Source organism: Hemiscyllium ocellatum, chromosome 5 (assembly GCF_020745735.1).
Source record: "Hemiscyllium ocellatum isolate sHemOce1 chromosome 5, sHemOce1.pat.X.cur, whole genome shotgun sequence".
NCBI classification, from domain to species: Eukaryota; Metazoa; Chordata; class Chondrichthyes; order Orectolobiformes; family Hemiscylliidae; genus Hemiscyllium; species Hemiscyllium ocellatum.
In genome coordinates this window covers 73161169-73175002 of record NC_083405.1, presented here as the reverse complement: position 1 = coordinate 73175002, position 13834 = coordinate 73161169, and the positions used below count along the sequence as shown (strand labels likewise).

Here is a 13834-nt window from a genome sequence, read left to right as displayed (position 1 = left end):
AGGGTTAACTATTTCATGAGGTGGTTTATCCCATGTCTAACCATTGAGAGTCATAGAGTCTGACATCACAGAGACAGGCCCTTTGGCCCAAACTGGTCTAGTCCAACTAAAACATCCATCGATATTAACTCCATTTCTCTCCACTTGGCCCATATTCTTCTGAAACCTCCCCGTCCATACAGTTGTCCAAATGCCTTTATAAATGTTGTTAATTTACCTGCCTCAACCACTTCCACTGGCAGCTCATTCCATATGCGTACCACCTTCTGTGTAAAAAAAAGTTGCCCCTCAGGTTCCCTTTTATTCTTTCCCCTCTAACCTGAAACTGATGCCCTCTCGTCCTCAACCCTGGGAAAAGATTGAGTGCATTCACCCTATCCGTGCCTCTTATGATCTGATACACCTCTTTCAGGCCCCTTTTCAGTCTCCTACGCTTTAAAGAAAAAAGTCCTAGCTTGTCCAACCTCTCCCTATAACTCAGATCCTTGAGTCCTGGCAACATCCTTGTAAATTTCTTCTGTACTCTTTCCAGGTTAATAACATCCTTCCTATAGCAAGGTGACCAAAATTGAACACAATACTCCAAATGCAGCCTCACTAATGTCCTGCACAACTGCAACATAACTTCCCAATGTTTACACTCAATGCCCTGACTGATGAAGGCCAGTGTGCCAAAAGCCTTCTTCATAGCCCTGTCTACCTGTGATTCCACTTTCACAGAACTATGAATCTGAACTCCAAGATCCCTCTGTTCCCCTACACTTGTTAAGGCCTTACCATTTACCATGAAACTCCTACCTGGATTTGACTTTCCAAAATGCAAGACCTCACACTTATCTATGTTAAACTGCACTTGCCATTTCTCGGCCCGCGTCCCCAGCTGATCAAGTTCCTTTTGCAATTTCTGATAACCTTCCTCACTGTCCACAATACCACCTATTTGAGTGTCATCTGCAAACTTACTAATCATGCCTTGTGCATTCTCATCCAAATCATTGAGATAGATAACAAACAGTAATGTGTTGATAGTGTGTTGCTGGAAAAGCACAACAGGTCAGGCAGCTTCCGGCCTGAAACATTGACTGTCCTGCTCCTTGGATGCTGCCTGACCTGCTGTGCTTTTCCAGCAACACACTCTTAACTATGATCTCCAGCATCTGCACACCTCATTGTCTCCAACAAACAGTAACGGGCCCAGCACTGACCCCTGAGGCACTCCACTAGTCACAGGCCTCCAGTCCGACAAGCATCTTTCCATTACTCCTCTCTGCTTCTGACCATCAAGCCAGTGTTGTATCCAATTTGCCAGCTCCCCCAGGATTCTATGCCATCTAGCCTTTCAGAGCAGCCGGCCATGTGGAACCTTATCAAAGGCCTTACTGAGATCCATATAGATTACGTGTACCGCCCTGCTCTTGTCAACGTTCCTGGTCACTTCATCAGAGAACTCTAACAAAGTTGTGAGCATGATCTCCCTCTCACAAAGCCATGCTGACTACACCTAATCAAACTCTGTCTTTCCAAATGCATGTATCCCTCAGAATCTTCTCAAGGAACCTACCCAGCACAGATGTTAAGCTTACTGGTCTATAGTTCCCAGGTATTTCTTTGCAGCCCTTCTTGAACAATGGCACAACGTTCACTATCTCTAGACTTTCAGGACCTCACCGTAGCTAACGATAATGCAAAAATATATGCCAGGGACCGAGCAATTTCTTCTCTCACCTCTTGTAGGATTCTTGGAAATATCTGGTCAGTTCCAGGAGATTAATCTACCTTCATATATTCTAATACATCCAACACCTCATCCACTGTGATATGGACTGTCCCCAAGATGTCACCACTAATTTCCCCAAGTTCCCAAGTCTTCATGTCTTTCATCATGGGAAACACAGAGGAGAAATATTCATTGAGGACCTCACCTATCTCCTGCAGTTCTACACATCCATGTCCACTTGAGTTCTTGAGGAGCCCTGTTCTCTCTCTGGTTATTCTTTTTCCTTTAATACACTTAAAGGACCATTGCAATTGTGAGTAGAATTCAGTGGTTAAATGGGTATTCTTGGCTGTCCTTTGTTTCAATTACAAAAAGAGGAATGATTACTTTAACTTCATCATGATCCGTGTTTTTCTTTCGATATCAATACGCTATTGTGCACTGTTGTCAGACCAGAGGAAGTAAAGTGCAAGCATTTATTTTAAGATGTCACCAGGTATCATGAAGGCAAAATACCACAGCCACCAAGTCATGTGCAACATCCAAACTTCTTTCATGCTCAAAATTGTAAGTTGTTTTCTCCTTCATGGTAGTTGACAAAACCAACTCAGATCAACTTTAAGCTGCTTGGACTAACAAGGTGGTTCAGAAATGAATGCAGTTATTCACTGTGGAAATATCATTGTTTATGTCAGAAAGAAGAGGAGGATGGACATCCTCCAAATGTGTTTTTTTTAAATATAGCTGCAATCTCTTTGTGCATAAGAGCAGTATGGTGTAAACCTATGCAGCTTACTAGTTTTGACAGGTGTTTAGAGCTCCAAAATGTAGGTCATTGAATCATACAGATGTACAGCATGGAACCAGACCCTTTGGTCCAACCCGTCCATGCCGACTAGATATCCCAACCCAATCTAGTCCCATCTAGATTGGGTTGGGATATCTAGTCGGCCATATCCCTCCAAACCCTTTCTATTCATATACCCATCCAAATGCCTTTTAAATGTTGCAATTGTATTAGCCTCCATCACTTCCTCTGGCAACACATTCCACAGACGCACCATGCTGTGCGTGAAAAAGTTGGCCCTTACATATCTTTTTATATCTTACCCCTCTCACCCTAAACCTATGCCCTCCAGTTCTGGTCCCCCCTAATCCTGCGAAAATGCCTTGTCTATTTACCATATCCATGCCCCTCATGATTATATAAACCTCAATAAGGTTACCCATCAGCCTCCAGTGCTCCAGGGAAAACAACCCCAGCTTGTTCAACCTCTCCAGATAGCTCAAATCCTCCAACCCTGGAAACGTTCTTATTAATACTTTCTGAACCCTTTCAAATTTTACAACATCGTTTCCATAGGAGACCAGAATTGCACGCAATATTCCAAAAGTGACTGAACCAATGTCCAGTACAGCTACACAATGACCTCTCAATTCCTGTACTCAATACTCTGACCAATAAAGGAAAGCATACCAAATGCCGCCTTCACTATCCTATCTACCTGCGACTCTACTTTCAAGGAGAATTGAACCGACAGTCCAATGTCTCTTTATTCAGCAACACTGCCTAGGACCTTAACATTAAGGTCATATTACAGAGGAGGAAGTGCTGGATGTCTTGAAACGGGTAAAGGTGGATAAATCCCCAGGACCTGATCAGGTGTATCCAAGAACTCTGTGGGAAGCTCGAGAAGTGATTGCTGGGCCTCTTGTGAGATATTTGTATCATCGATAGTCACAGGTGAAGTGTTGGAAGACTGGAGGTTGGCTTAAGTGGTGTCACTCTTTAAGAAAGGTGGTAGGGACAAGCCAGGGAACTATAGACTGTGAGTCTGACGTCAGTGGTGGACAAGTTGTTGGAGGGAATCCTGACGGAGAGGATGTCCATGTATTTGGAAAGGCAAGGACTGATTAGGGATAGTCAACATGGCTTTGTGCGTGGGAAATCATGTCTCACAAACTTGATTGAGTTTTTTCAGGAAGTAACAAAGAGGATTGATGAGGGCAGAGCGGTAGATGTGATCTATATGGACTTCAGTAAGGCGTTTGACAAGGTTCTCCATGGGAGACTGATTAGCAAGGTTAGATCTCACGGAATACAGGGATAACTAGCCATTTGGTTACAGAAATGGCTCAAATGTAGAAGACAGAAGGTGGTGGTGGACGGTTGTTTATAAGACTGGAGGCCTGTGACCAGTGGAGTGCCAAAAGGATCGGTGCTGGTTCTTCTACTTTTTGTCATTTACATAAATGATTTGGATGTGAACATAAGAGGTACAGTTAGTAACTTTGCAGATGACACCAAAATTGGAGGTGTAGTGGACAGCAAAGAGGGTTACCTCAGATTACAACAGGATCTTGACCAGATGGGCCAATGGGCTGAGAAGTGGAAGATGGAGTTTAATTCCGATAAATGTGAGGTGCTACATTTTGGGAAAGCAAATCTTAGCAGGACTTATACACTTAATGGTAAGGTCCTAGGGAGTGTTGCTGAACAAAGAGACCTTAGAGTATAGGTTCATAGCTCCTTGAAAGTGGAGTCTCAGGTAGATAGGCTAGTGAAGAAGGCATTTGGTATGCTTTCTTTTATTGGTACAGGAGTTGGGAGGTCATGTTGTGGCTGTACAGGACATTGGTTAGGCCACTGTTGGAATATTGCGTGCAGTTCTGGTCTCCTTCCTCTTGGAAAGATGTTGCGAAACTTGAGAGGGTTCAGAAAAGATTTACAAGGTTGTTGCCAGGGTTGGAGGATTTGAGCAATGGGGAGATGTTGAAAAGGCTGGGGCTGTTTTCCCTGGAGCATCGGAGGCTGAGGGGTGACCTTACAGAGGTTTACAAAATTATGAGAGGCATGGATAGGGTAAATAGGCAATGTCTTTTCCCTGGAGTAGGGGAGAGAAATACAGAATCTGACCATGTTTTGTGTGGTGATTTCTCCTCCTCCTCCTCAGTTCAGTTTGTGATGTCAACAGGAGTATCCTGAGTGTTGTAAAAATATCATAGGCTCTGACAGGCTTCGAGATACATTGTATCTCTCAATTTGGGAGCTGTGGTTTCAGTCCCCTTTCTGAATAATATCAGAGGATGATGGAGACAGGAAAAAGCAAGCTGCTAAGAGAAGGAGGAGAAGGAAGAAGAAGATATTTGCAAAAGACTATACTTGTTTTTGACTCCTATCAGGTCTACTTCAAACTGTTCGGGTAAAAAATGAGGTCTGCAGATGCTGGAGATCACAGCTGAAAATGTGTTGCTGGTTAAAGCACAGCAGGTTAGGCAGCATCCAAGGAATAGGAAATTCGACGTTTCGATGAAGGGCTTGTGCCCGAAACATCGAATTTCCTATTCCTTGGATGCTGCCTAACCTGCTGTGCTTTAACCAGCAACACATTTTCAGCTACTTCAAACTGTCCAAAGTTTTCCAATCCCTCGGTCTTTGCCTAAGCTGAAGTTCAATCTTTATTTATTCCAAACCTAAAAGCAAGCTAATGTCTTTCAATGGTTTCCATATCCTGCCTCCACTGCCCACCAAATCAACTTCCGTTAACATTTAGAAGGCCTTCTTTGACACATACTTATCGAAACGTATGGTCTGGAAAGACTGACCCAGTTAATTTCTAAAGCTCTCCACAAAAACAAACAACTCTCAGATACCGCTCATTCAAAATCCAAACTTTACATAAAAACATATATACCTGTTCATCAAAAAAAGCAATGTAAAGTAGACTAAGACTGGCAGTGAAAGTAAGTAAGTGTGGAGATGGAAAGCTAAGAGTATGAATTGCATGTGAGTATGTCAGCGCAGGGGAGTATCTTCCTGTGTTCATGTTGACCTTGCAAAAGGTGTCTGGTACCTCCAAAGTAAAATAGTGTAGGCCTGAAGGAGTGTGTGACTTGATCTGAGGGCTGCGATGATGAAGCATTGAGGCTGGTGTTTTGTTGATGCCAACTTGCATTAAAAAAATTAGGATGAAGGTGGCCTTATAGAACAAAGGTTATTGTCCAGAGGCAGTTGGATGAATGCTGTAACATGTATTCAGCAAGCTGCAGTTGCCAAGTTATTGCTCTGTCATGAATTTGGACTGTCTAATTTCCTGATGGAGAAATTTTGAAGAGGTATGTAGGCAAATTGGCATTTGATTGAATGTAATTGTATGGAATTAAGGCAGCTGCCAGTCCAAGGGCAAGATTCCTATGTTTCAATGTAAGGATCAGGGGAAAAATCAGAAAGTAAATCTCAACATCAAGAAGCTGACTTTTTTTCATTTTCATCTAATTTTATCCATCAAGCAAGTCATTAAAATCAAACTAAATGTTTGGTTACATTTTCTGAAGTCACTAGGTGGCATGGTGCCTCAGTGGTTAGCACTGCTGCCTCATAGTGCCAGGGGTCCAGGTTCAATTTCAGCCTCGGGTGACTGTGTGGAGTTTACACGTTCTCCGACTGTCTGCATGGGTTTCCACCAGGTGCTCTGGTTTCCTCCCACAATCCAGAGATGTGCAGATGAGGCCATGCTAAATTACCCATGGTGTCCAGGGATATTTAGAGTAATAGAGTCTGGGTGGGTTACTTTTAGGAGGGTTGGCATAGACTTGTTGGGCCAAATGGCCTGTTTCCATACTATTGAGGTTCTATACTTCTAGATGAGTTTAAAATGTTAATCCTTGTGTTTAAAACAAAGTATCTGTCCTCACCTCACCAATTTCTGTAGCCTACCTCAAAGCTTTTCATTACTCCTGCATTCATCCCCACTTTTTGCTGCTGTCCCTGTTTTCAGCTCTGTAGGCCTCATTTTATGGAATCCCTCACTAAATCTCTCCACCTTCCTCTATTTCTTTCAAGATCCGTTTTTAAAACCCAGTTCTTTGAACATGGGTTCGTTCATTCTTCCTATTATTCCATTTGTCTTGGCATCTATTTTCGTGTTGTTAGACCTCTGTGCTCTCTGACATTTCCTTGACAAAAGGAACTGTAAAATATTATTTTAGAACTTCTGTAAACAAAGATAAGCAAGTGGTTATTACTGATTATGTGTGTGCGAGAGAGAATAAAGTAGTGTTCTGTAGAAAAGTATAATACTAGGTTCAAGACGGGATCAGTAAGTATTGAAAGATGTCTTTTAAATATCTTTACCAATGCAAGGAATACTGAACATAACGGATTAATATTTAAAGGATATGTAGCCAGCAATTTTAATAACATTTTCAGCACATGAGAATGTGGCTGCAAGCAGAAGTCTGATTAGATAAAGTTGTCTAGGAGTTGAATGTTTTACAAAAATAGAGCTATTCTGCTATGCAGGAAAAAGTTTCTTCATGGTGGAGTAGTGATAGAATAACCACATAAGACTGGAAATAACAAGATGAGGGTAGATGGCAGAAGCAATCTGTAAATTAATTAATGAAAAGGGCAGCAAAATAAAAGTTGGCAATTGATATTGACTGCTGTCTGAAGATGAAAAGGTAAACAGTGAATTGTTCAGTCAAATAAAGGTGCCTGCAGGGAATTTCAATGTGATAATCATGGGAAATTATAATATTTTTGGCTCAAAATAGATAGACTAGGTAACTGAACAAGAAGGATGGAAGTTAGAGCAATTCACAGAGGTAATAAGTAACTGATTGTTAATGCATATTAAGCAGTTTGGATTTATAGTTCAGTAGTCTGCCAGAAATGATTAGTAATCAGGTGTGGGTGGACCTTTGGGTCTCACACTCACTGCATGGTTAGATTTGATATGCAAATGAAGACTAAGGCCAAATAAGCCAGATGAGCTAGTGCGGGAAGTGCAAACTAAAATTGAGAAGAGTTCTAGTTTGGATAAAAGACAGAGTGAAGTTAGAAAGTGGAATTAAGAAAAACTGACATTCTATTGGCACTCAGGGTTGTGAAAAGATCTGTCAGAGAAAGCAATAGATAGGTTATGTCACTGCATGTTCTTTACCTAGTATTCTTCTGATGTAAAAAAACACAAAAAAACCAACATATTAGGCACTGTGTAAAATTTATTCCAACTTATAACTGATAACTTTATTGTATGTATCATGGTCATGCAATGATACAGACCCTTTTGCTTTGGAAATGATGGGCAAACTTTTTCCAGCTCCATGGTGGTCTCCTCAAAGATAATGGCCGTCAATTCTGGACAATAGAAGAGACCAGTGTTGGGATGGTGCCCCGATGCATGCCTGCCTCTGGGGATGTTTTGCACAGTTGACATAAAAGCAGATCAGCTGTCGAGTGCATTTGAAGGCTGCCAGTTGGATTTGGGAGGATCCGATATTACACTTCTAGGGGCCCACTGTAGATGAAAGATTGATTCACTCAAAGGTCATGTGGCAGGCATCAATAACCTCATCCAGAGTGTAACAAGTCAACTGGTTGATCTGATGAACAATTATTTATTTTAGCTCCTGTAAATATATATATAAAAAACTTACCTGGAAAACTAAATTGTTGGGCCTGGGGGGCGTGTCCTCGGCGCTTGGAGGTCACGTGGTCCTCTGATGCGTGCACAGAGGATGGTCACGTGATCTCCCTGTTTCGCGCTCCGGGAGGTCACGTGATCGGCTGTTTCGCACCCCGGAAGTGGGCAAGACTGCCGTTTCGCACTCGAAAGGAGGCCGCATGGTGGTCCTTTGTCTCCGAAAAAGGGAAGGTCACGTGAGATCGGACAGCTGGAAATGCGAGGAGGCGGGGAATGGAATCGGAGCAACAGCCAATGAGAAGACAATTTCACTTGAGTGATGGTGTGATGTTTTGTATAGTATAAAAGACTGGATCAGGGACAGAGAGAGGTCTTTTTTCTTTGTGAACTGACTGACTTAGTAGTTTGTCAGGGACAGAAAGGTTTAGACCCAGAGCTCTGTATACTTTATCCACTTATTGTTAGAATAAAACTAAAAGTGCAAGATTAAATGTTTGTTCTTATTGCTTTATTTTAAAGAGCACGCAGGACTTGGCTCACACAGAAAGAAAATAAGTGGGTAGAGTGAGCCGAAAGTCCATCACTCCCTTGTGGCATCTCATTTTAAAGTAGACTAGATTACTTACGTGTGAAAACAGGCCCTTCGGCCCAACAAGTCCACACCGACCCTACGAAGAGCAACCCACCCAGACCCATTCCCCTACATTTACCCCTTCACTACATTACGGGCAATTTAGCATGGTCAATTCACCTAACCTGCACATCTTTGGACTGTGGGAGGAAACTGGAGCACCCGGAGGAAACCCACGCAGACACAGGGAGAACGTGCAAACTCCACACAGACAGTTGCCTGAAGCGGGAATTGAACCCGGGTCTCTGGCGCTGTGAGGCAGCAGTGCTAACCACTGTGCCGCAAAGTACTCAAGGATGTAGTAATAGTTGTATCAACAAATATTTCATGATATTTATTTCTTGCTCATTAAGCTTTTTTAAGGCTTGCAAGAATTGATCTGCATGTATACTCAGGTACCTGTGCTTCATAAACAAAAATGGTATGCTGCAGTCTTGAGTGTTTTATGGAAATATTATTGAGCCTGTGGTAGCTGTAGTTCTCAGCTACTTTCTCCATGCTGTACCTCAGTCAAACACACAAAAACACTCAACCAGCACTTTTTCCCTGTGATCTGACTTGTTATGATGTACTGAAATTGACATTCTTGTGATAGTCCTGTTAAGATTCTGCAACATTCTCTCTTTTCACCATGATTCAAGGTTTGTTTAAATTATTTGTTTGGGCATATCTCAGTATTTTAAATTGCATTTACTTTTTCAAATGGAAATTTATGCTCTTGTCTTTAGTATTCTTTAATTTGTTGACAATAGAAATAATTTATATGTGACCATATTATTCACATCTTGGCATTTGAAAGGTAAAAGATGAGAGAAAGCTCTTTTGCTAGACTTTTAGAAGTTGGAAGTTCTGATAAAGTTTCTTTGGTTGCCTATCCAATTGCTTTACGAAAGTGGTTGTGGGACACCTGAATATGCTGTGGTAATGGTGGTAATATAATACAATTGTTGAAAATATATTAACCAGTGCAGTGAAAGATTGGCAATTGCTGCTTAAATGGATGATCAGAGACACAATAATGTTACTGTTTCATCCCTGTGTGAGACATGTTATTAGATGCTGATAAATGATCTTTGACTTATTTTGGTCAGTCACAGGACCGAGGCTATAGTGTTTTCATAGCTCTTTTAAAGATAGCTTTCTAAATTGCTGAAGTGCATCATGTAAATGGTACACATCACTGACTCTGTCATTGGTGAAGCCACTGAATATTCAAGGTAATGGATAGCTTGCTGAACCAATGAGCTGCTCTGCCCTGTTGATGTTCTTGAGTGCTGTTAGAGTTCATTTATCCATGTACCTTCTGACCATTTTCTAATGTACCATGTGGAGATGGAGTCCGATCCTCACGCTGCCACAATGAATCAGATGTGTGTGTGCCAGTGTGATGGAATTTAATAATTGTTGAATTGGTTAATTGTTCATAGGGACATATGATTTTGGAACAAGAGTAGACCACCAGTCCTTCAAACCTGTTCCACCATTCAATAAAATTATGGTTGATCTGATTTTGTACATTTCTGCCTATTCCTCTTATTCTACGTTAGGCATAATGGAATGAATTCCAGGCTGATAACCTTCTTGTTGACCACATGATGAACTCACATTCTGTGGTCATCAAGTCCTGGAATCAGACTTGAAATGAGTACTTTTAAACTAGAGGTAGGGTCAGCATCCAACTTCCTTCCATCTGACTTGTTATGTGCCTAGAAAAACAATATGGTTTGCTCGTGCATATTCAACCCTGAAATTCAGGCAAACAGTACTTGCTTTTTCCCCTTTAAATTAATATGCTATTAATGATCAATAACCTAATCATTGATCCTAAGTTTGGGTTCCACCAGGGCCACTCAACTCCTGACCATATTGCAGCCTTGGTCCAAACATGAACAAAAGAGCTGCAAATGTACCCATTCCAAATGGCCTGCAGTGGTTCATAAAGGTGACTCATCTCTGCTTTCTCAAGGCAATTATGAATCACCACAAGTTCAGGCCTTTTAAGCCACAACACATGCAAAAAATAATTAAAAACAAATGATCAGATGTTATTGATTTCAAAATTTGTTCCAGTTTCTCCATCCTCAAAACCTTTGTATATTCACTGAAGTATCATTGTCACCATGATGACTACAAGCTGTATTAAATAAGATTCAGCTGGATCTAACCTTTATCTAATTGTGAGGTGTTAACCTCTAGAACTTGTCAATTTACTTGAATCTACAACAAACTAAAACAGAAATTGCTTCTCAACAGAAATTGAGAAGCAAAAAGACTTCTCAACCCTTCATGCAGAAGAGGAAGGGGATAATGCCCTCATAGCAACCAAATCAGACAAAGCAGTTTATGGGGATATACCACAACTTCTGAAGTATTTCTGATGACAAAGAAAAAAATGGCTAGCAAGGCTGTTAGTTAACATCTTCAGCACATCCATCATTCCAAATATTTGGTACCAATCCGAAGATAGTGTCCATTGTCAACCAAGGGGCATCCTCTTAATAATCTCTGCAACTACCATATCATTGCATTGCTGTGAATAAAATACAAGATCCATAAAAACCTCGTAAGTAAACTGAACCTCATCTTAGAAGAAGCAATGGATCCACAACAAGCAAGGACTTTCAGTGGTTTTGGTAATTCTAGGTTGTGATTACTCCCTACAAGTCCTAACACTGACCTCACACAACTGGTTTCCTGAAAGCCGCAAAGATTGGAATCAACTTTGTAGATTTATCTTGTGCTTATGACACAACATGATGCACAGGCATGCTGCTGAAATATTTGAAAATCATCTGCTGTGTGAAAACCATGGTAATTGATTCCATCATCAGGAACTGACAGTTCTATGTGAATCTTTGAGGTCAAACCAGCCACCCATGCGTAATGAACAATGAGCTCCCACAGAGATCTGTCCTCAAATTGCTACTCTTCAACCAGCGATCTGCCTTCCACAAAATCAATACTTTTTCCATGTGCTGATGACTATCCAGGTAAAAAAAGTTTCTGAACATGGAGGAGAAAACTCACAAACAATCGATGTTCTCCAGAATTCCTCTTTAGAAAATTGATACCTTGCTTAAATACTGCCAAGAGAGACATTTCAACTTTCCCCTTGTACAATTTGAAGGCCACAGAAGAAAGTTGTGTTGAGTTCTACATCCTGTTATTTCGCCATGACCCAACACCAAAATATCTTGGCATCCCTCTTGTCCATTCAGTGACCTACCAGCAACAGCTTGCGAATGCCAGAGGAAAGTTAATTCAAGGGTAAATCCCAGTCATAAACTAGTGGTATCACTTACAGCAAGAGGGCTACATATTGCTTCACTTGGTTTGATCTAATCAACCAGGTTCAGGAGATTGCACACGTACATAGCAAATATTTAACAACTTCAAGCAATATTCTGAAATATCATCACTTACAAACAACTAACAAAATACTTGCGTTGAAACAGAACCTCAAAACAAAACATACTTTCATCTGAAATCATGTAGCTCCTGCTGGAATACATTCCAAACGCAACAAATTCACAACAGTCTGAAATCCTGATGGCTGCTGGTTGACTGCAAACATCAACCCAAACTGGTAACTACTCCCAGTGGTGAAATTTCTCAGATTTCAACATCCCTTGGAAAGTCTAGACTTTCCATGGCCATTTGAATTGAATCAAATTAGCATTATTGTCACCTGTACTCAAATGAGTACAGTGAAAAGTTTATAAGTCACTACTTCGTGCCAACTTGGTTACAACAAGTACCTAGGTGCAATCCTTAGTTACAGAAAAGAGAAATGAAGAAAAACAAGTTAGATTAAAACTATGCACGCATAACCATAGTTCAGAATAGGCCGGGGGAGATGTGGCCACTTGCTTACAAATAGAACATGAAGAATGGCTTGAATTGTGACAATTGCCATCCAGAGTAGGTCATTCCCTGTAGGCCTCACAAAGTGAATGTCTGCCATAAAACTTCTATTCTGGGTGCACTAATCATTATTACTGTTAGTTGAAACCATTGAATAGCTTGTTAAGCTCAACTTCAGACACTAGTTTTATTTTTTCCGTACCTAGCTAAGCATTATTTTACCAAATGCCTTCTAATTGAGTCTGTTTTTTGTTTGCCAACCCTTATATCTTAAGGTTAAGGCGAGAGACTCTCATACTGAACATTTGACTGAGGCTTAGATGTCCCATTGCTTCACTATTCAATTATGAGGGTATACCTTCAATGAACTCTGACACCTATTTTTAAGTTGAAGGGTGCAGAAAATTTCTAGCTAGTGGGCACCAAAAATACTTTCATCAAGCAAGATCTGACCCAGAAAGGGAAAAGATATCTGCCAACTTCAGAAAGAAAGTTTAGACGATCATCACTATTTTCCAAAGTACATTAAAGTCCTGTGTCCTAATTTTTAACATCATGTTATTATCCTAAAGTTAGAAGTAGGGATGTCCACTGATGATTGATGTTCAGCATCATTTCCAACACCTCAGATACTGAACCAATCCATATCCATGTGCAGCTAGACCTGGATAATATCCAGGTTGGTCTGAAAAGTGCTAAGTAATATTCATACCTGCCAAATGCCAGACATCACCATCTCCATTGAGAAAGAATCTGACCATCACCCATTACAATTCAGTTGCATCACCATTACTAAATCCCCCATGATCAACACTCTTGACCAATAATTAAACTGGCTGTGCGATATGAATATTGGGATCATGGAACTCCCTCTTTAACAACATTGTGGGTGGACCTCGAGCAAATGTTTTGCAGTTGTTCAAAAAGGCATCTCATCACAACCTCCTCAAAGGCAAAAGAGATGGGCTCTCAACACTGGCCAATCAGTAAGGCCACATGCCATGAATAGATAAAAAAAATCCTCCACATGAGCAGTAACTATAAATCCAGCAACAACTGTCTTTCTGTGACAAGAAATGTATCAATAAAATGTTTAGGTTACATTGGTCTATTTAATATTGTAGATAGTATGTACAATATGCTACTTGATGTTATTTGTGGTAGATTTAAGGTGGATGTGTGCTTTTGTTTTTG

General features: G+C 40.9%; 1 protein-coding gene across 1 annotated transcript in view; it reads left to right on the top strand.

Moving 5' to 3' along the window:
* Positions 1-13834, top strand: part of LOC132816073 (contactin-associated protein-like 2) — a 1374393-nt gene that overhangs the window by 25405 nt on the left and 1335154 nt on the right. The window lies entirely within an intron of this gene.